Source organism: Myotis myotis, unplaced genomic scaffold (assembly GCF_014108235.1).
Source record: "Myotis myotis isolate mMyoMyo1 unplaced genomic scaffold, mMyoMyo1.p scaffold_m19_p_8, whole genome shotgun sequence".
Lineage (NCBI taxonomy): Eukaryota > Metazoa > Chordata > Mammalia > Chiroptera > Vespertilionidae > Myotis > Myotis myotis.
Window position 1 is genome coordinate 29,119,705 of NW_023416390.1, and position 20,688 is coordinate 29,140,392.

Below are 20,688 nucleotides of genomic sequence, written 5' to 3' on the forward strand. Positions count from 1 at the left end.
AAGCAGAGAGGATGACAGTGGAGAGAGTTTGTTGTTGCTATTGTTATTTTCAAGAGTGTGGGAACATGGAGACGGAAAAGAAGATTGGGAAAAAGTTTACAGTGCACAAAGAATAAAATTCCCTTTCAATACTTTTCCCAAAAGACTTAAACATTTGCATCTCTACCATTCCAGGTATTATACAACATTAGTTTCAACAGTACAGGGCCATTGGAGCCATGGGTGTCCTATGACTCACATCATAAAAATGCTATTGGCTAATTCCTAATCCATTACCATATGTTTATTTGCCTTAATCGAAGTTCACATGATGGACTTAGAAATGCCAATAACAAATTAAGTGTCACTGAGTCAAAGATTCAACCAAAAAAAGAGAATCCTGGGAACGTAGTGTATTGGAGAGGTCCTAGGATGCCATTCAGAACTTTATTCTTACTGATGTTGATTCAACCAGTGCTATAAATAGACCCGTTCTGCTTTTATTATTATATCCCCAATTAGAAAACAAAATAATAGGTAGCAAATGAAAAGTTTGTTGGGTTAAAATAATTTTAGCATCACTTGATGTAATAACAGCTCTTTGTTGGTATTACTAAATCAACGATAGATTTTTGAGAGTCGAGAAAAAGATGAAAACATATTGTTCAGAAGGTTTTCAAATAAGATTCTCTGAACTGAGCTTTGAGTCAAGGCTTCGGGGTTTTGGGCTCTGACAAACCCTTGAGAACAGAGCTAAATGTTGGGCAGGGGCCTCTTTTGAAAGCAAAGATACTGGACAAAGAAATATACCTGAATAGAAGGCCACCTGACCTTCCACAAGGCAGCCCAACTTTGTAAATGTCAAGAAAACCTGAGAGCTCTCCCACCTATGGTTTCACTTTTGTTGCTGAAAATGGACCTTTCACAAGAGGAAAAAGACAGAAGAATATACAGTTAGTAATAAACTCAGAAATTTTTTATTTACTTCTCTCCTCTATAGAACTACTTTTACTAAATTATAGTTTGGCAATAAAATAATTGTATATTGTGTGTTTGGTGAGAGTACACAATTATATATATACTAGAGGCACGTTGCACAAAAATTTGTGCACTCGGGGGGCAGGGGGGTCCCTCAGCCTGGCCTGTGCCCTCTCGCAGTCTGGGACCCCTTGGGAGATAACGACCTGCTGGCTTAGGCCTGCTCCCGGGTGGCAGAGGGCAGGCCCAATCCCTAGGTGCAGCCCCTGGTTGGGCTCAGAGCAGGGCCCATTGGGGAGTTGCGGTGCCGGCCCCTGTCATGCACAGAGCAGGGCGGATTGGGAGGTTGCAATGCCACCCTCAGTCATGCTCAGGGTAGGGCCGATTGGGGGGTTGGGACACCGCCCCCTGTCACACTCAAGGCAGGGTCGATGGGGAGGTTGTGGCGCCACCCCCTGTCACGCACAGAGCAGGGCCAATCAGGGGGTTGGGGTGCTGCCCCCTGTCACGCACAGAGCAGGGCCCATCAGGGGGTTGGGGAGCTCCCCCCTGTCACTCACAGAATAGGGCCGATAGGGGAGTTGGTGCACCGCCTCCTGTCACACACAGAGCAGGGCGGATCAGGGGGTTGGGGCGCCACCACTCTCACACTCAGGGCAGGGCTGATGGGGAGGTTATGTCTCTACCTTGTCACACACAGAGCAGGGCCCATGGGGTGAGGGGGTTGGGGCACTGCACCCTGTCACACACAGAGCCACAGGGTGATCAGGGGTTTGGGGAGCTCCCCCCTATCAGGCACAGAGCAGGGCCGATCAGGGGGTTGGGGCGCCTTCACCTGCCATGAACAGAGCAGGGCAGATAGGGAGGTTGTGGCCCCGCCCCCTGTCACACACAGAGCCGCAGGGCGATCAGGGGGTTTGGGCGCTGCTCCCTGTCACACTGATCCCGGTGCCAGGAGGCATATTACTCTTTTACTATATAGAATAGAGGCCTGGTGCATAGTGGGGGCTGGCTGGTTTTCCCTGAAGGGTGTCCTGGATCAGGGTGGGGGTCCCCACTGGAGTGCCTGGCCAGCCTGGGTGAGGGGATGATGGCTGTTTGCAGCTGGTCACGCACCCTTTGGGGTGGGGGTCCCCACTGGGGTGCCTGGCCAGTCTGGGTGAGGGCTGTTTTCAGGCTGGGACTGAAGCTCCCAACTGCTACTTTTTTTCTTTTTTTTTTTTATTCTGGGCCAGCTTTAGCTCTGAGGCTCCAGCTCTTAGGCCTCCACTCCTGAAAGCAGGTATTTGGTTTGTTTCGGTTCTACAATCGAAACTCTGTATCAACTCCAGCTCTGAGATCCAGGCTTGCTGAAAGCTGGTTTCTGGGGTTTTGTTTAGCGTCTATATTTGTTACAATGTTTGAAATGCAGGCTCAGACGCCTGCAGCGGCAGGCAGGGAACGTTGGAGTCCTCCGTCACTGAAGCAAGCAAGCCTCATGTTAGTTTCAAGCTGCCTGGCTGCCGGCTGCCATCTTGGCTGACAGTTAATTTGCATATCTCGCTGATTAGCCAATGGGAAGGGTAGTGGCTGTACGCCAATTACCATGTTTCTCTTTTATTAGATAGGATGTGTATACACATATACACACATTAGTACACTTTCATATACACACATATATGACTGTATATGTATATGCACATATAATCTTATATGCAAATGTATATGATTGTATATGTCATATTTGTAAATATGATTGCATATATAAAATTATATATGTATATACATTTTATAGATCATTATATATATGCACATGAGAGCATATGTATATACTTATGCTTATATGTAAGTATATATTTTATATTTGTTTACATATGTGTAAGAGTATGTGTATACACACACACACATATATAAAATGACAATTTTATTTTTTAAAGCACTAACCAGCAGACTACCACCCTATTTCTGCACTTAGCTTATCAACCAATGAAGTAAAAATGTAACCTTGATTCCCAGTATGAGCTCAGAGAATGGGGTGACTCACAATGAGCTTTGGGACTTAACTGACTAGGGTCATACAGAAGTAGATATATATTAACACTGCTGGCTCCTGCCTGCTGCTGTACAGAATGTCACAGAAAGAGTAGGAGTGTGACTGTGTCAGTGTGCACTGCTTGGAACACCTTCTACTTCCTCCAGGATTGGGGTTCATTACTTTCATATCCTTTCAAGTCCAAGATGGACAGTCAGTTTGCTGTCTTTCACGGCCATGGTTTATGGACAGTTAGTATTAGCATCACTGAGGAACTGTTGGACCCCATCCCAGTCCCACTAAAACAGAATCTCTGGGGACAGAACCTAGGAAACAAGCTCTCTAGGTGGCTGTCAATTAAAGAGGCTTCGGAATACAAAGCTGCTGAGTTATTCTGCTTCACCTCTTCTGTCTCCAAAACGGAGCGTGCTGTCAGGAAAACAGGCCACCTCCCAGGGAATAGAAGGGTGGAGGGATGATTTACCCTTTGCTCTGGGAATCTGGATTGAATGAATATGCATAGCTGAGGCAGAGGAGCACTGTGCACAGGAAATGTGGTATTGAGATTCAGTAATTGTCAGAGGCAAGATTAGAGTGAAATGTTCCTAACACGGTTATAATTCCTGTTCGGTGCATTTTCAAACATATCTGGTTTTGTTGGAAAACAAGGCTGATAAGAATTTGGCACCAGTGAATCCAAAGAGGCCAGCTTGAAGTTATTAATTTAAGAACTATTCCTCCCTTTTGAGATTCTATTTTACCTGTGTTTATGTTCCCACAATTGAACAGCATTGCATCATAAACAGCTGAGCACTCATCCTAAAATTGCAGGGAATGACTGCCTAAAAGAGAGCAGCCTGCTGTGTTTTTATCATCTCTGTTATTGATCATTTATGAGTAATCTCAAAACCTTGGGATTATTCTGAACATAGGTTTGAAAATCCATCTAGCCATTGGGCTCAAAGTGCAAGTAAGTCCGATGAGAGACAGACTTGAAGAGGGAGAGGGGAGGAGAAAGCCAGCCATGTGAAGCAATCAGCTCCTCGCTACACACCATCTAAAGCAGTGGTTCTCAACCTTCCTAATGCCAGGACCCTTTAATGCAGTTCCTCATGTTGTGGTGACCCCCAACCATAAAATTATTTCCGTTGCTACTTCATAACTGTAATTTTGCTACTGGTATGAATCGTAATGTAAATATCTGATATGCAGGATGTATTTTCATTGTTACAAATTGAACATAATTAAAGCATAGTGATTAATCACAAAAACAATATGTAATTATATATGTGTTTTCCGATGGTCTTAGGTGACCCCTGTGAAAGGGTCAGTCAACCCCCAAAAAGGTCGCGACCCATAGGTTGAGAACCGCTGATCTAAAGCATTTGGAACACTACCTTGTTTTTTTCAGTTCAAGTTTGCCAAGGCCTTTGGAAACAAGCTTCTCTTCTCTTCCTCATCCTATTAACATTTACTTAGCACTTCAAAGCTATTAGGCATTCCTTACCACTCTTCAGTGGGATGATAAAAAGAATTGCCAGTTGTGTTTTTCTGATAAAGAGCTGGAGTCACTGAGAGTTCACAGAAGCGATGTATTTTTGAAGCAACCAGCAGCACTCAATCAGTGTTGATTTTGGAGCCTTTCATTTCTTTGCTGACCGTCTCCAGTCCTGAATCACAACAAAGTTTGCACATAAAATGCTTGCATTTATTTGGTCGTGAAAATTAGAAGTTTACACGTTTGAAAAATCACCTGCTTAGGTTAGATCAAAAGGATTGCGATCAGAAAGCCAATTTCTGGTTTCATAGTTGAAAACCAAAAGCTGCCGGTTGCTATTCTCACGTGCCTACTGACTCCCGGTTTTGCCTCAGTAGCAATAGTCATCATAATTGCATGTAACAAAGCCCAGTCGTGGTGAGTTGATTTCCTTTGGTCTAGGTTTGGATAGGGACTATGTCCCTGCAAAGATGTAAGAGGAAGTTTGCTTCAGGTTTCTGGGGAATGTTTTCCTTCTGATATAAAGAAAACGAAGAAAAGGCCCCTCTTGTTGCTACCACCTTCCTTTCTGCTTATGACACTGTCCAGAGACTATAATGCTTGCCATCCTGAGCCATCAAGCTGATAAACCACTGATGGTTGCAGAACAGGGTGATGTCAGCAGCCTGGGCTCAACCCTGGAATGTCTGAGCCCCCCACAGCCTATTATATGGGATTAAGAAATAACTGCTATTTAAGCCACACTCATTGGGTACTTTGTTACCCACAGCCATATGTGTATCATCAACGATACTCAACGTAACAATTATATTCGCAGGCCATTCCGGAAGCACAACGTGACAAATAGGAGGAAAACACCCAACCTCTTAAAGATTTTGTTATAAGATATGGAATGTTTGGAAAATAAAGCTTCATGTGGCTCATTTTAGCCCTCCAAATCTTTATTAGATTAAATATAAAAGGCCTCTTTTATAAAGTGATACCACGTGGCTGGGAAATTCACATGACAGACAGAGTAGAACCTTGTACCACCAGAACGTTGCTGCCCAGTGAAATTGCTAACACTGGGACTTATGTTGAGAGAAATAGTAGGAGATGATATAGATTACAAACATACTCTAATTAAGTGCCAGATAGTAAGAATGTTTAAGGGCAAACTAAAAAAAAAGTTTTCCTCTGAAGTCAAAATGGTAGGAGCTAGAACCAAGAAATATTTTTTTCCATTCCTGAAGTAAACCATGCTTTTTGCTAATGTAAGATGCACTAATACAATACATTATATGTGTGATGTTTAGTAAAGAAAATTAGAAATAGTGAAGTACAATAAGCAACAGAGTATCAAGCCTTTCAGGGATTCAGAGAAGGTAAAATACATACTATTAGAGGGGTGTTTTGAAGTCTGAAGAGGAAAGGAAAGTTCTTTGCACAGGCACAGGATTGACTGTAGTTGGTTTGTGTTCACATACAGAGTCAAGATAGTGCCATTCAGAAAGTAAATATGATCGGTGACCGCACAAAGACCAACCTAGAGATGAGACGCATTTGAGGAGTTGAAGATAAACGTAGAGGTGTTTAGCTTAGATGAATAGCCTTCTAGGTCCATGAGTATTTGTCATAGGAATAATCGTTCAACTCTGAACTTATACTTAATGTGAAGACGGAAGAGCTTGGAGTCAAGGCAAAACCAGCTTGAAGGTGGAGAAATAGACTCAGTCACTACATTGGCTGAATGACTTTAAGAAAGTCACTCAATATCCCCAGCTTCAGTCTCTTCATCTGTAAAATATGATGGTTAGAACTAAGTGACGAGTCTAACTTCATCACACCGAACAGAGTAACCAAGCTTGAAGGAAGTGCAGGACCTCAGAATTGGAAGTGGATCTGGAGGCCAACTTTTCAAGCTTGCTCAGTTCATAGTCAGGGGGTGGAGAGAGGAAAGGTGAACCCACATCTGCAGGAAATCATGACTGTCAATTGACAGATGGGACTATGATCGGAGTGGGGATAGGGGATTTTTCAGGATTGAAATTTTCGGTGCAAAAGGCAGGAAAGTTCATGCAAAACCAATCCATTGAACACCTTAGGACAAAGTCGCCTAATTTTGAACTCCTTAATCACGTCTATATACCATAAAAAATATTCTTCCAGTGTCACAACACTCTGTTGGCATAGGACATCTGCAAAGGCACTCCATAATTGTTTGGGTCCCTTCTAGTGTTGGTGACATTTACTGTCAGATCTTGCCCTTGAGATTCATTTATATCTTCAAACTCAGTCCTTTAGCAAGAACAGAGGCGACTGCACAGCAGAAACTCCTTCAAAGCACATGTATGGAGGGATGTGACTTTGTGTCCACTCAGAGCTGGTAGAGTCTGAGAGGTTCAATGGCTCCCCACCAGGTCTTTCTACCATGAAAAACAATCATTTGGATAATTCCTGATAATACCTATCTACCTACCTCCTTTGTCATCTGGAGTATAGTTTATCAAATTGCAAAGCACAGAAATTTAGTCAGGTTTATTAAATATGATGCTTTCATTAGTAACAAAAACCAGGAGAGAAACTAATCTAAAAAATATTGAAAATTATTATTACACATATGATAATCAGAAGTAGGGCAGTCTTCAGGAATATTATATAGATTTGTATCATTGTCACTTAAAAAGGGTTTTTGCTCCTGTCTCCTCTATATTTTCCCCTTAATATCAGTTTCACTGAGGTCTCTTCATGGTTTCAAAATGCTGCCTGTGAAAATTTCAATTATGTGCTTTCTTGTGCATGTTAAATTGAAGGCAGAGACATAGAAACATGCCCCTTACACAGAAACTTTAAAGCTATAAATTATGTGTTTATCCCTAGACCACTCACCGTCACTGGGGTATGCCATGTCAACCAAATTCTATTCTTTTTCTAAAGCTGGGGATGAAGTGGATGCTGGGTTCTGCTCTAAGGAAGGATAATAGGCAAGCAGCTGTATTTAAAATCCATTGTCAACTCAGTGCCACCCCTGTCTCTATCTCTTCTCTACATTTCAAAGGCTAAACTCTTGTAGCAACATTTCCCAGAAGCCCTCATTCATAGACTGCTGATATTATTTCTTCCAAAGAGAGACTATTCTGTGACATGTGGATAGCAGAAGAGAAGCAGAGCTATTATTCTCCTCTGGCAGCAGCTGGTAGACTTGTGGACAACTGCAGTCACAAGGAGCTCGGTGGCTTCCAGGTGTTCTGTGAATTACTCACAGCAGCAGGCAGCAGAGATAATTGGAGGTGGCGTTCTATGATCCCTGTAATTCCTTAATATTAGTGGTTATTGTCCTTGACCTTCACTTCCCCAAACTTTCTGATAGTTCTGCAAACACTTATTCTTGGTACTAAGCCTTTTTGTTCCTTTTAAAAATATCTAGAAGAATGACAGTTGCCATGGTCCAACTTCAACTTATTTTAAACTCAGCGGGGAAGTGAGGACGGGGTGTGATATTAAATAGAATGACTCTGACTAGCATAAATGCTATTAGATAATTCAGGGAAAGGACTGCCAAAAAGGAAAGTAGTATTTCCACTGTCATTTCTAATCTTCTTCACAATGTTTTATAAGATTAGTTTAGATGCATGCCTGACTTGCCAACATTCATTTATTGACCAGATAACACCCCTGCCCCCCATAAAACATAAACTTTATGTTTGGTGCCTTATATACATTTATGGGATATCTCTGCAAAGGAAGAAAATGAGAACCACAAAAACATAATTTCTAAGAAACTCCACCCTTAACTGTATAAGAGCAGCAATGAAAGAAATGCACATTCAAAAATTGAAATCAGATTTTGTCTATGAAAATAGGGCTAAAGTTCAGTAAATAAAGCCTAATAATGCCCAAAGTAAAATACAAATAACTTTCACATAAATGCTGTTAGAATTGTGAATTGATTAATACTGTCAAATTTTCAATTTGGAAAAATATGTCAAGAATTTTAAAAAATGTAGTTTTGACTCAGTAATTTCAATTCTGGGAATCCATCCTAAAGAAATAAGTCAACTTTAAATAGCCATCTGTCTGGCTATAGGTAGTACACTCTTTTTCATAATAGCCAAAAAATATAAACAACAAAAATGTTCAGCCATAAAAAATTTGGTTAAATATTTTAAAAATAAAATATATCAACTCAACTGAATATTTTGTATTCATTTAAATGATGGGCATACTCTAACAGGGAATTGAACTAGCAACCTTTAGATGCACGGGCAGACACTCAACCAACTGATTCACACTGACCAGAGGGAGATGGGGCTTTTTTGAAAGTAGTTAGGGTTAGGTGAGGTCAAGAGGGTGGGGCCCTAGTCCAATGGGATTAATGCCCATATCAGAAAATATATCAGAAAGTTAACTTTCTTTCAATCTTCCATGGGAGAAGATAGCAAGAAGGCACCTTTACCTAGGAAGAGAGTTCAAAACAGAACCCAACCATGCTGGCACCCCATTTTCTGACTTACAGCCTGCAGAACTGCAGGAAAATAGATTTCTGTTCTTTAAACCACTCAATCTATGGTGTTTTGTCATGAAAGCCCAAGCTATCTAATGCAGTGCATAGGCATATGTTGGTTGCTAATGCAGGCTCTTGGCTGGAGTCTCAGTTGCTCTCAAAGTAGCCTGAGTGTGTGGACTATGTTGGGCTTCCATCCCGCCAGGGGCTGACTTCCCCCAGAACAGGCATCTCAAGGAAAAGGAGTCAGGTGGAGCTTTACCTTTTTATTATCAAACCTCCGACATTACATAGCATCACTCTGTATTCTAACAGAGCAGTTGCATGCCACCCAGGCTCAATGGGAGGGCAAAGAGACCCCCTCCCTTTCCTGGCAATCAGACATGTTCTGAAAGAGCATATCACTCTGGCCTTTTCAGGAAAGTACACTATGCTAAAATTTTCTTTTCCCCAAAAAAACTATTAGGGACATATGTCATATCCTGAAGTTCTTCTCACTGAGACTAAGGTAAGAAGTACCTCCATCCCCTCTTTCATGTGTGGAGTGGAGGGAGGAAAAAAATGCCAAAGAAATTACCTTTTTCTTTCCACTTCCAACTTGGGCCTTTTTTGTTTTAACCTTCTAAGTAGGTGTTGGACTAAGGAGAAAAACAGGTCTTTACTCGATTTGCAAATCTCGTCTACGTGGCCTGCTACCTGAGTTTGGGAGCTCTGGAATGCACAATTCTCACCCGAGGCCTTTGGGAAGATTGCTGAACTGGAAACAGAGTCTCACTTAAAACATCTCATTAATTAGAAGTCGAATCCAGAAGCACATCAGAGAAATACAGCCCAATTCAATGGATTTATTAATTTTAGATATGCAAGGATGGGTCAATATTTAGAAATCTATTAACATAATATTTGTCACCCATAAAATATAGAGTGCTTTTACAAAATGGTAGGAAAAATTCATAGAACCTTATGGGAAACAGGGTAAGGACATAAAGTGACAAGTCACACAGACGTAAAAATGTAAATAACCAATGGAAAAAATGTGTAACCTCATTCAATAAACAAAGATTATACAAATGAAAGCATGTACTATTATTATCAAAATTATAGATGATAAATAATAATAATAATGCTCAGGTGCTTTTAAATCCTCTCTCAAGAGTCAGATAAATGATATCATTTTATTAAAACTTTCAATGCTCCTCCAAAGGAAAAGAATCTTAACCCTTCTTCCAACCCCCCAAGCACGTCCTTGTTAGCACATTTATAGCATTTTCTACTACTCATCTTAGCTATATGTGCATTGATCTCACCTTTTCTACTGGAAGGTATTTTTTTGAAGGCAAGAACCATGTCTTGTTAATCTTTTATATTCTTAATGGCATTTAGCTCAATGCTTTACATAGCACTTATTGAATAACAAAGACAAAAATGATGTTAATAATAAGCCTGGTATTTATTGAGTTTACTATGTGCCCCACATTGTACAAAGCACTTGGTATAAATTATTTAAGCCTCACAACCCCTTGAGATACATGCTATTATTAGTCTAATTACGGACTAAGAATCAAAGGCATAAAGAGAATAAGTAATTTGCCTGTGCAAACACAAATCTCTTTATCATTTGAATTGTTTTCTCTAATGGGTCTGACAATGAATTCTGGAAGTCTTACAGCATTCTTTCAGCACATAATAACAGAGAAAGGGGGAACATAAAAAAAATTCAAAGAATAAAAATAAAGGTAAATAAATGGTATATACATTCAAAGGAGAAAGGAAGATTGGATTCTAAAGTTATCTGACAATAAGAATTAGAGAAATGGAAGAATGTAAAGGTAGTAGAACATAATTGCTATTTAAAGATTGTCATCTTAAGAAAATAATTGGTTATATGACTTTTCAAAATGTATTATTTAAAGTGTGAGCACAAAGAAAAGCCCTCATTGGCATGCCTTTTAATTCTGCTTGAATAAGTATTTAAATGGGTGTTCTCTATTATTATTGATGATAACGTTCTGGAACCCAAACCATCTTCCCTTTTAAAAACAGAGTTAGTTTTCCCTAGCTGGTTTAGCTCAGTGGATAGAACAGCAGCCTCAGGACCCGGGTTCAATTCCAGTCAAGGGCAGGTATCTCAATTGTAGTCTCTATCCCTAGCCTTAGAGGCATGTGTGGTAGGCAACCAATCAATGTGTCTCTCTCATATCAATGTTTCTTTCTCTCTCTGTCTCTCTCCCTCTTTTCTACTCTCTTTAAAAATCAATGGAAAAATATCCTCGGGTGAGGATTAAAAAAATAAAAGTACCAAAAATAAAAAGAAGAGTTAGTTGATATGAACTAAAATGTTTTGTACTTTTCCAATTCACCTTCAAACCCCACAGCCCAATAACTTTGAGTATATTGAATTTGGATAATTTAAGGGACAAAAGGACATATCTAAAGAGGTTAGTTGTGGCCTCATGTACTTACAGGAAACAGTATTTCTGGTCCAGAACAACGGAAAAACCTGGCTTTTTCTACGTAGAAACCCATGGGCTCAGAAGGCTCCAGACAATAGAGGCATTCACCAGGCTCAGCTTGTGCTGGATGAAGCTGAAACATTGGGTCACAATTGAATGTAAATCTAAACCTCTCTGAATATAAGCATCGAGGAGTGTGTAATTCATGGCAGAAACTTGAATTTGTAAAAGAGGAATGTTAGAAGTAATAAAAACAAGAAGAAATGAAGTGAGAATCCCAGAGCCTTCCTTGCAGGCCAGAATAAAGTAGATATCTGCTACATTCTTTCCTTTTGTGGGTCCCTTCCACACCTGTTATTGCTTTCCTGGGGGATTAGCCAAAGTGATCCAATTTCTAAGTCTTAGTGGGGAGAAATGATTTGGTCCCAGAAATAGGAAGCCAGGATTTACTTTTTCCACTATTTAAAAAAATATCTTTGATGTAGGAATATTTAGTGCAGTGTCTCAGGGAAAGCAAAATGCCCCTGGTGGAGGCATGCAGCCACAGAAAAGTTGGTTAATATGGTGATAGATTGAATTACTAATGAATCGCCTGTGGCTCAGAGCTTGTTTTTTTGTTTGTTTGTTTGTTTTGTTTTTGGTGGGTTGATTGGTTATTGATTGGTTTGTTGGCCATGTTGTATTAGAGAAATGATCCCTGAGAAGGTTGTCTCTCTTGATGATGTCATACATACTTAGTTGAAAATGGCTGCGCTCCTGGACACATGGTCCCCAGACTAAGTGCAGGCTCTGATCTTATTAAAGTAAAAAATTCTCCGGCAAAAATCATAGCATATTGGTTAAAATTTATAGGAGGAATGTTTTATGCATATACTCATTCACCAATACTATTTTGAAATAGCATTTATTCAGCCTGTACTAAGCTTCACCAAATGATTGGAAAGACAGTAACTATCCACAGGAAATCTGAAAGCTATCAATAGGACATAAACTAATAATGGTAGCCGTAGATGGTCTACTTGAGACCAGGTCACACATTCTTGATAAAATGTTGCCTTACCAACAAAATCATTGTATAAATGTGTATTCAGGCAGGCAGGGTAGATTAATGCTATACTTTTTCTGCCACAGTGATATTTGAAAGCATACATATTCATTCCTTCCCAGTTTGTAACCCAATACTGCCCCCTTCACCAAGTCACTTAACTTCACCGAGCCTCAGTTTTCTCCGCTGTCTAATAATACTACTTACGTTCTGGCGTTGATGGGAGAAGCAAATGGGATAATAAAATCCATCTTTTCAGGAATCATAATAGCACAGTTCTAACTATGAAAGCATATCTCGATAACTAAATCACAGACATTGGCACAGAATAAAATGTAATTCTAGCAGTCGGAGGTTTCCAATACAGAATGAATGGCACTGGGCCGTCATGACTGCTGTCACAGGGGAGCGTTAAGCTCATGATCACTTGGACAGGATGCTGCAGAAGAGATCCAAGCTTCAGAGGGGAGGCTAATTGACTTTCAAGATCCACTTCTGGTATTCTATTATTTTGGCCCGTTACTCATGTCTCGTACCCTCTTCCTGGATGAAGTTTTTATGTAATTTTTTCCTAGAATGAATATAAAGGGAAAACAACAGCAATCTGCCCAGCAGCCCTGCAAGAGGCCGTGGAGCTGACCTTTCTGATATGCTCAATTGATGGATTTGGATGATCCGAATGAATGTAACTCCAGGTTGGCAGGAGCCAAGCTGGGTAGATTCAGTAGAGCTTGGCAGTCTTATGTGGCTCTTTTACATCTGGTGAGAAGATCCAAGTGACAAACCCAGATCTATCTGATTTCAGAGCTTTTGCACTGAATCACTACTTTCCAGAAGTATTTGTCCGCTGCCAGGCAAGACTGGCGAAGGATCAGCAATGGAAGTTAGATTTTCAGCCTGTCACCTTATTCAGCAACTAGATACTAACCAATATTTACCACAAACCTATATAAGCAACATAATATAGTTAAAGTTTTTGGGTCCTAGCCCTAATTAAATGTGAGATGTGCCTCAATTTTCATATTTTTAAAAGTCCACATTGGAAGTATTTAATTAAATTTGCATACCTCCAGACTCATACATACCAGTGAACTTAGAAGCTTCTTAATCTCTGGTCCATGAGATTCACTAACCATGATGGTCCTGGCTGGTGGTAATTCTGGGACTGCGCAGCACTGGGCTGGAAGAGGGAGTTCAATACTTCTTGCCCACAATTTTAACTCGTAGAATTGAGAAGCAATTAACATACAAAATATCACAAAAAGTTGTCTCTTGGAATAAGGGTAAATAGTCCGAATTAGACTAATACGCCCAAGAGTGATTAGACTGCAAGAGAAAGCCAAGAAATGAAGCTGAAAGGGATAGGGAGGAGAGGGAATTGCCACTATTGCAAGTTTGATTCAGCTTGAAGAAATATAATTCAGCTGGAGAAACAGTCTTCTTGAATTTGAATAAGCTGGAGAAATTCCCTGGCCTAGCACTAGACATTTACTGTGGCTTATTTTTCTTTAGCAGCACTGTGGTAGGCAAGCCTAGATTTCCCCCATATCTGGTGAACTTCTACTTTCAGTTAAATGAAATATCATTTCCCCATCAGTATTTAGGCAAGACCATGAAACTAGCTGGGGTAGGTGAAATATGAGAGGAAGCAATATGCATCTCTTCCAGGAAAGTGTTGTAATAATTGGTAGGGCCTGATTTTCCAGCCCCTCTCCTCTTCACAGGGAGCCCTGATGCATGTTGAGACAGCAGTGCCATAAGATGATGTGGAATAAATAGAGCAGAGCCTCCCTCCAACTTGCAATGGACAGACACATAGCATAAGGGAGAGATCAATGTTTGTTCTTTTATGCAATTAAAATTTGGGCTTGTTTGTTACCACAGCTAACTTGTCTCTCTTGACAGACACAGATGCTCATGACCACAGGTGTGAATACAACAGATCTAGTTGAAGGAGTTACAGCAAATGCACTGCAACGAACATGCAACTTTATATTCATCTCTCCATATAGCACAGGGTTTTATTTTTCTAGGAGCTTTTATAAAGGAATAATTACTAATAAAAGTGTTTGTTTTAGGTTACTACTTCAGGTGCAAAATTCCATCCATCAATATCATCCTTACTTTACCTTTCTGATTTAATTTAATTTGATTTGATTCTTGGGCTCCTTGGGCTAGAAGGTTTTGCATATCCTGTTCTCCTGACTTCCCTCTGATGAAGTTCATACCATATCTTGTAGAATCACTTTCAAGCATAATTAGCTCAAACAGTTCTCAAATCTTGTGGTCTCAGGACCACTTTAAATCCTTAAAGTTATTGAGACTATAAAAGAGTGTTTGTTCATATGGGTTGTAGTTTTTTTTATATTTATTGTATTATAGATTAAAACTCAACAACTTAAAAATACATGTTTATTTCTTTAGTAATAACCATTACATGTGAATGTAAACAATGTACTTTTATGAAAAATCTCTATTGTCCACATCAGAAATATTTTTACTGAGAATAGCATTGTTTTTACATTTTCAAAAATCTCTTTAATGTCTGGCTTAATAGACAACAGCTGCATTCTCTTATCTGATTCTGCATTCAATTTGTTGCAATATCCCACATCATATATCTGCTGAAAATCTACACCATATACGTGTGAGGGTAGGAGAGTAAAAATAAATAATGCCATCTTAGTGTTATTATGGAAATTGTTTTTAATTTGTTCACCCCCTAAAGGCTTTTGGAGACTCTCAGGGGTCCCTCTCTTTCATCTCTGAAATGCTTATGCTTAGGAAATCTGATGACAGAGTTTACCACTTGAATATTCTCCAATTGTTTTTGTATATTAGTCATGGTTCCCAACCTAAATTTTAAATACTATGAGAGCAGGGACAATGAATGCTTACAAAATACAGAAAAGTACAAAGCCTGCTATCAATACTACCACAGACTATGATACAAGATCATAAGTTTAAAGTTTCATTGTATCTTAAATAAACATACCATTATAAAATAATCTAACCTTTGAAATTTTATTGCATAATACTTCATCCCACCCCCAAAGACAACCGTAATAATGAATTATGTAGTCATCTTTACAATTAGTTTTTATACTTAGAATATCTGGTACTTTGTCCATGTGTACTTTTCAGTTTCACCAGATGTTGCCACTCTACAATATGGTCACCATCTATAATAATAAAAGGGTAATATGCTAATTAGACAGGACATCCTTCTGGGTGTCCTTCTGGATGTCCTTTCGGATAAAGCCGGGGCCGGAGTGAAGCCTGGGTCCTGGGTGCCTGCTGGCGGCAGGAGGGAAGCAGCCCGGGTCCTGGTTGCTGGAGGGAAGCCGGTGCTGGCAGCCAGGGGAAGGAAGGCCTACTCTTGCACGAATTTTCATGCATCGGGCCTCTAGTTCTAATATATATTTCCACGCCCAGTGATTGAGAGCACCATGTGCCTTATACTTTATATTGTCAGGATCTTCATTTATCTCTCACTATGCCCTTCTAAGACTAGCACTGTGTTAGGACATAATGGGCCTTCAGCAGATACTTGATATCTCATGCAGCTTTAGCCTGAGGGTTGGGCATTTAGACACGGACACATTTTACAAGCAGAGTTACACTGCTTGTTTTCTTGTCCTACATGATCCATGCAATGGACTAGCAGGCTTATTTCTCAAGTAGACCGGGCAGGGTATAAAATAAACAGAAGCTTCTTTTTCTTTCTCCAAGAAGCGCTTTGTGTTCCATGTTCTTGAAGTACAGTAGCCCTGCCTTCTTTGATTGTCCACATCCTTAACCTACAAGGCAGCCATCCTGTCTAGAGTTCACCATCACCAAAGCTCAGAATCTAGCACAGCTGACATGCTTCATCCTGGACAGAAGCTGCCAGAATCCTCGTCTGCAAAGCAAACTTTGCTGTGGGACACATAGCTGTGCAGTGAGAGAACACTGTCTGCATTCAATTACTCTTCTGCGAGGCTAATGTGATTGTTTCAAGACCCTACAAATTACCAGATGTCGACAAGCAGCTCAAATGTGTTTCCCTGTCCCTATAAACTGAGGGAAATGTTCAAGTTGAGGGAAAGGGTGGTATCTACTTGATTGTGGTTATTTCAAATATGTATCTTTTCATTTGAGGGGAGTAATAGATGTGTGCTCAAGAAAATGTGATGATAGCACTGATGTAACCCAGCTTGACTTAAATACCTGTGACAGGCTAAGCTTGCAATAAAGTGCACATTTTATGTCAAGAAATACATACTAGAGATAGCAATGGGCAGTGTAGGATGACATACACTATTCCTATGAATTAAGCAGAACTGTGGGTCCACATATCTTTGTAATTTTCTTGTAAAATAAAACTCTAATCTGCAATGAAAAAAAAAAGCTACAAAACATGTAGGACATTAGAAAATACTAGTATAATCATTTAAAACATCAATAATGGTCATATTTGAAACAAGAGCTGAGGATTGAAGCATGAACATTACTTAGCAAGATGGTTCAGCATGAAGACCAGAACCCAGTCACCCCGCCCAAACATAATCCTTGACTCTTCCCCCACCCACTTCGTGTTTACAAATAAAATGTTCTGGTGCTAGTTTCTACCAGGTTCCAGGGCCTGATCATTTCCAGGGCAAACTCAAAGTTCACAGAATTTGAGAAGTGATCCAACAATTTGCATATTGTGAGTTGTTTCTGCTGTTATTCAATTTTCTTAGCTAATTCCTCAGGATATTTAGTGAATGAAACAATCTCTGGACTTTAGAAATTTATGAATTAGGACTTGATTTTTATTCTTTCAAATTTTAGATTCTCTCTCCCCCATGATGAAAATAAATATGTTTATTCATCTTCCTTTTCTCCAAACCCACTAAAAAGTCCACTGGATTTTAAATACCAGAAAGTCAATTTTTACCCTATCTACCATGACTTCCAAAGCTAATAGTATTTGATTTCATTATTATCTTAGACTATTTACAAATAATTTACCATTCTTTCCTGAGAGGAAATAATGTCTTATTAGGAATAAGCAAACCTAGGATGACTCTACATGTAAATTTCTTATTATTATCACATAAAAGTATTTTTGTACATGCATAGTATTTAAAAATATATGTTCCCTTTTGGAGAAAGAATTTGAGAAGGCATAGTTTTGGTTTCTTTGAACATTGCAGAAGGCAGTGGTAAGAGCACACCTTTCCCAGCAACTTATCATAAAGTCAGATAATCTGGTTACACAACACAAAACATATGCCAAAAAATGGTATACTCATTAAAATATAATAAATACACGTTACTTATCAAAAGCAAACAAAAATGAAAAGGAACAGATATATCCTCAAGCTGGGAAAAATCATTTTAAACTCTCAAACATTTGATATTATCTTTCCAAGAATAATGGAGCAAAAATAATCACATTCCTTTTCCTTTACATACTTTTGTTCAGAGAAGCCAGATGCAGCATGAAGCTTTGCTTTCCTGCCAAACTGTCAACTTTGTTTAATATTTAAGTTTCATACAACACAAACAAAAGAAGCAAAGTTATTGCAAGTGCGAAGGTTCTGAATAGGAGTCATTTTTAACTGATCACTGTATATTCTGAAAATAGATATTAATCTTCATATTCCCTAGATTTTTTAAGTGTTTCCCACTATAATTCCAGTGGTGATGGAAAGTAGAGTGGTTTTATAAGTATGGGCATGCATACATGCTTTATATACATTTCAAGTGGTATGGTTTCTACTATTGAAATTTATTCATGTCTTTTGGAGGAATAGCTGTTACAAGGAAAGATTTAAAGGCTCCCCAAAAAGACTTTCTTGTGTATAGCAATTATGGTCAGAGTCAATATCATGATAGCTAATACTTACTAAGTGCTTACTCTGCATTTGGCACTGGACTAAGTACTTTACCTCCATTATTCACTTAATCTTCACAGCAATCCTTCAATGAAAATGCTATTTTCATCTTTACTTTTCATATAAAGAAACCGAGACAGAGAAATTAAATCACTTGACCCATTTCATGTGAATCATGGACTGAGTAGTCTTCTTATTTCCCCCCCTCCCAAGATTCACTAAAATCTTGGTAAAGAGCTATATTATTTGTTCACAATTAGTTATCCCTGCTGAATTGTTTCCATGCTTCCCTCTAGATGGCATACATTTCACTGCCCTGTTGACTTTTGGTGTGGCCATATGTTAACAGTGCCATTTTACAAAGTGGAGTGCACAGAGAAACATTTTAATCTTGATGAAATGGGAAATAAAGATATAATCATTGCTATGGGTTGAATTGTGTCACCTACAAAAGGATATGTTGAAGTTCTAATTCCCAGTACTTCAGAATGTCACCTTATTGGAGAGAGGGTCTTTACAGAGGTAATCAAGTTAAAATGAGACCGTTAGGGTGGACCCTAATAGAATATAACCAGTGTCCTTATAAAAAGGGTATTTTCACACAAAATTAGTAGAAAGATGATGTGAACAGATACAGAGAGAAGAGGGCCATCTACAAGCTAAAGAGACTAACCTGCTGATATGGTGATTTTGAACTTTTAGACTCCAGAACACTGAGAGAATATATTTCTTTTGCTTAAGTTCACCAATTTGAAGTACTTTGTTATGGAAATCCTAGCAAACTAGTTCAACTAACTTTGCTTAAAGTTATAAATTTATCCAATAGAGAACCTGAGAATAGTTATGTTTCTATATTGAGAAAAATAGGGAAAAGAAGAGAGTGCTTTACATCACTTGATCCTTTTCTGTCAAAGCAAAAAGCAGGAGAGAATACCTAAAATCTCTATATATAAAACCCTAATATGCGAATAGACCGAATGGCTGAACTGAACAACTGGTTGCTATGACGTGTGCGGAACACCAGGGGGCGTGTGCAGGCCCTGATTGCTCGGCACTGTCAGCGGGTGAGAGCAGTGGCTCCTGGCCCCGATTGCCCCTCAGGGCTTCTCCAACTCCCCCTGCTCCTGAGAGGTAATCAGGGCCAGCAGCTGCCTCTCGCACCCACTGCCGGTGACGGCCCCACTTGTACCTGCTGCTGGCACCAGAGCCATCGTTTGCACCCACTGCAGTTGCCGGCCCTGCCCACAGTCAGTGCTGGAGCTGCCATTTGCACCCGCTGCCGGCACCCGGCACCAATCCCGATCACTTGGTGCCATCATCTGGTACGAGCAGGGGTACGAGCAGGGCCAGCACCTTCAGCATGTGGGAGTGGCAGTAGTGGGAGCAGGGCTGCAGGCAGACAGGGAACCTGGCTGTGGTGGGAGGGGCCTGGAGGGGGTGAGGAGGATGGGCCAAGACCCGCCCCTGTGCCCACAGTTTTTTTTCAAGGTGCATAAATTCGTGCACTGAGCCCCTAGTTGATAAATAAAGAAGCAGCATTAAACACATATTTAGAGAGATTGTAGTAACTTTCTCAATTATTAGAAACAGACTCAATTTCCTCTGGAGAGAGTACTAAGGTGGGAAATAATGGGGCAGGGAATGCTGCTTTTCATTAGAATTCTTTCTATATGAATGAACTTTTAAATTATGGCATATATTCTTTTAATTAATGTTTATAATTAGTTTCAAAATTTTCAATTCAGAACTTTTTATTTTTTTTGGTGGAAGGGAGGAGTCTAATCCTATGCAACAAACAAGTGTCAGTTTCATAAACTAGATCTCTACCCTAGGTACAAATATGAGCTACAGCTTTCAGTTTATCCCAGTTAAAATTTCTTAGAGAATCTGAAAAAAGATGATATAAATTGCCCCCACATCAAGGGAAACCCCAGGCAAGTGAGGCTCTATAAGTCACAAAGTTCTTTAAAATGAACAGTTAGTATCATTGTTGGATGTTTAGATATAGTGAATCTTAGTAAAAGCAGAAGTAATCTCAGCCTTGCAGTATGCCAAAGCTCTTAGGACAGAATAGAACGAAACAATCTTGAGAAACATGCATGGGGTATTACATACGGCATTATATAAGGTAAGGTGACAGGAGGAGCCAATTTCATTGTATCCCATTCTCTAATTCAATCATACATAATTCAACTTCCTGCCCATAGTAGGAATGCCGCTTGGAGGATTAATGGGGTCAGTGTTCAAAGATTAATGGAACAATGTCAAGGGACATAGGAACCAGCTTGCAGGGGCTCCCATTGGCCAAATGGAGGAATATATGAGTGTCAAAAAGATTGACAGTGATGGATTACAACACACATAATTTTTTTTTAAA

The 20,688-nt window shown here is 39.7% G+C and overlaps 1 long non-coding RNA gene across 4 annotated transcripts in view; it reads right to left on the reverse strand.

Moving 5' to 3' along the window:
• LOC118662271 overlaps nt 1-20,688 on the reverse strand; it is a 115,740-nt gene that overhangs the window by 57,452 nt on the left and 37,600 nt on the right. The window contains exon 3 of one of the 4 annotated variants that reach the window (XR_004969661.1): nt 4,476-4,638. The exons of the other annotated variants lie outside the window; for them this stretch is intronic. This is a non-coding gene — a long non-coding RNA (uncharacterized LOC118662271). The remainder of the gene's footprint in view (nt 1-4,475; nt 4,639-20,688) is intronic. 4 annotated transcript variants of the gene reach the window in all.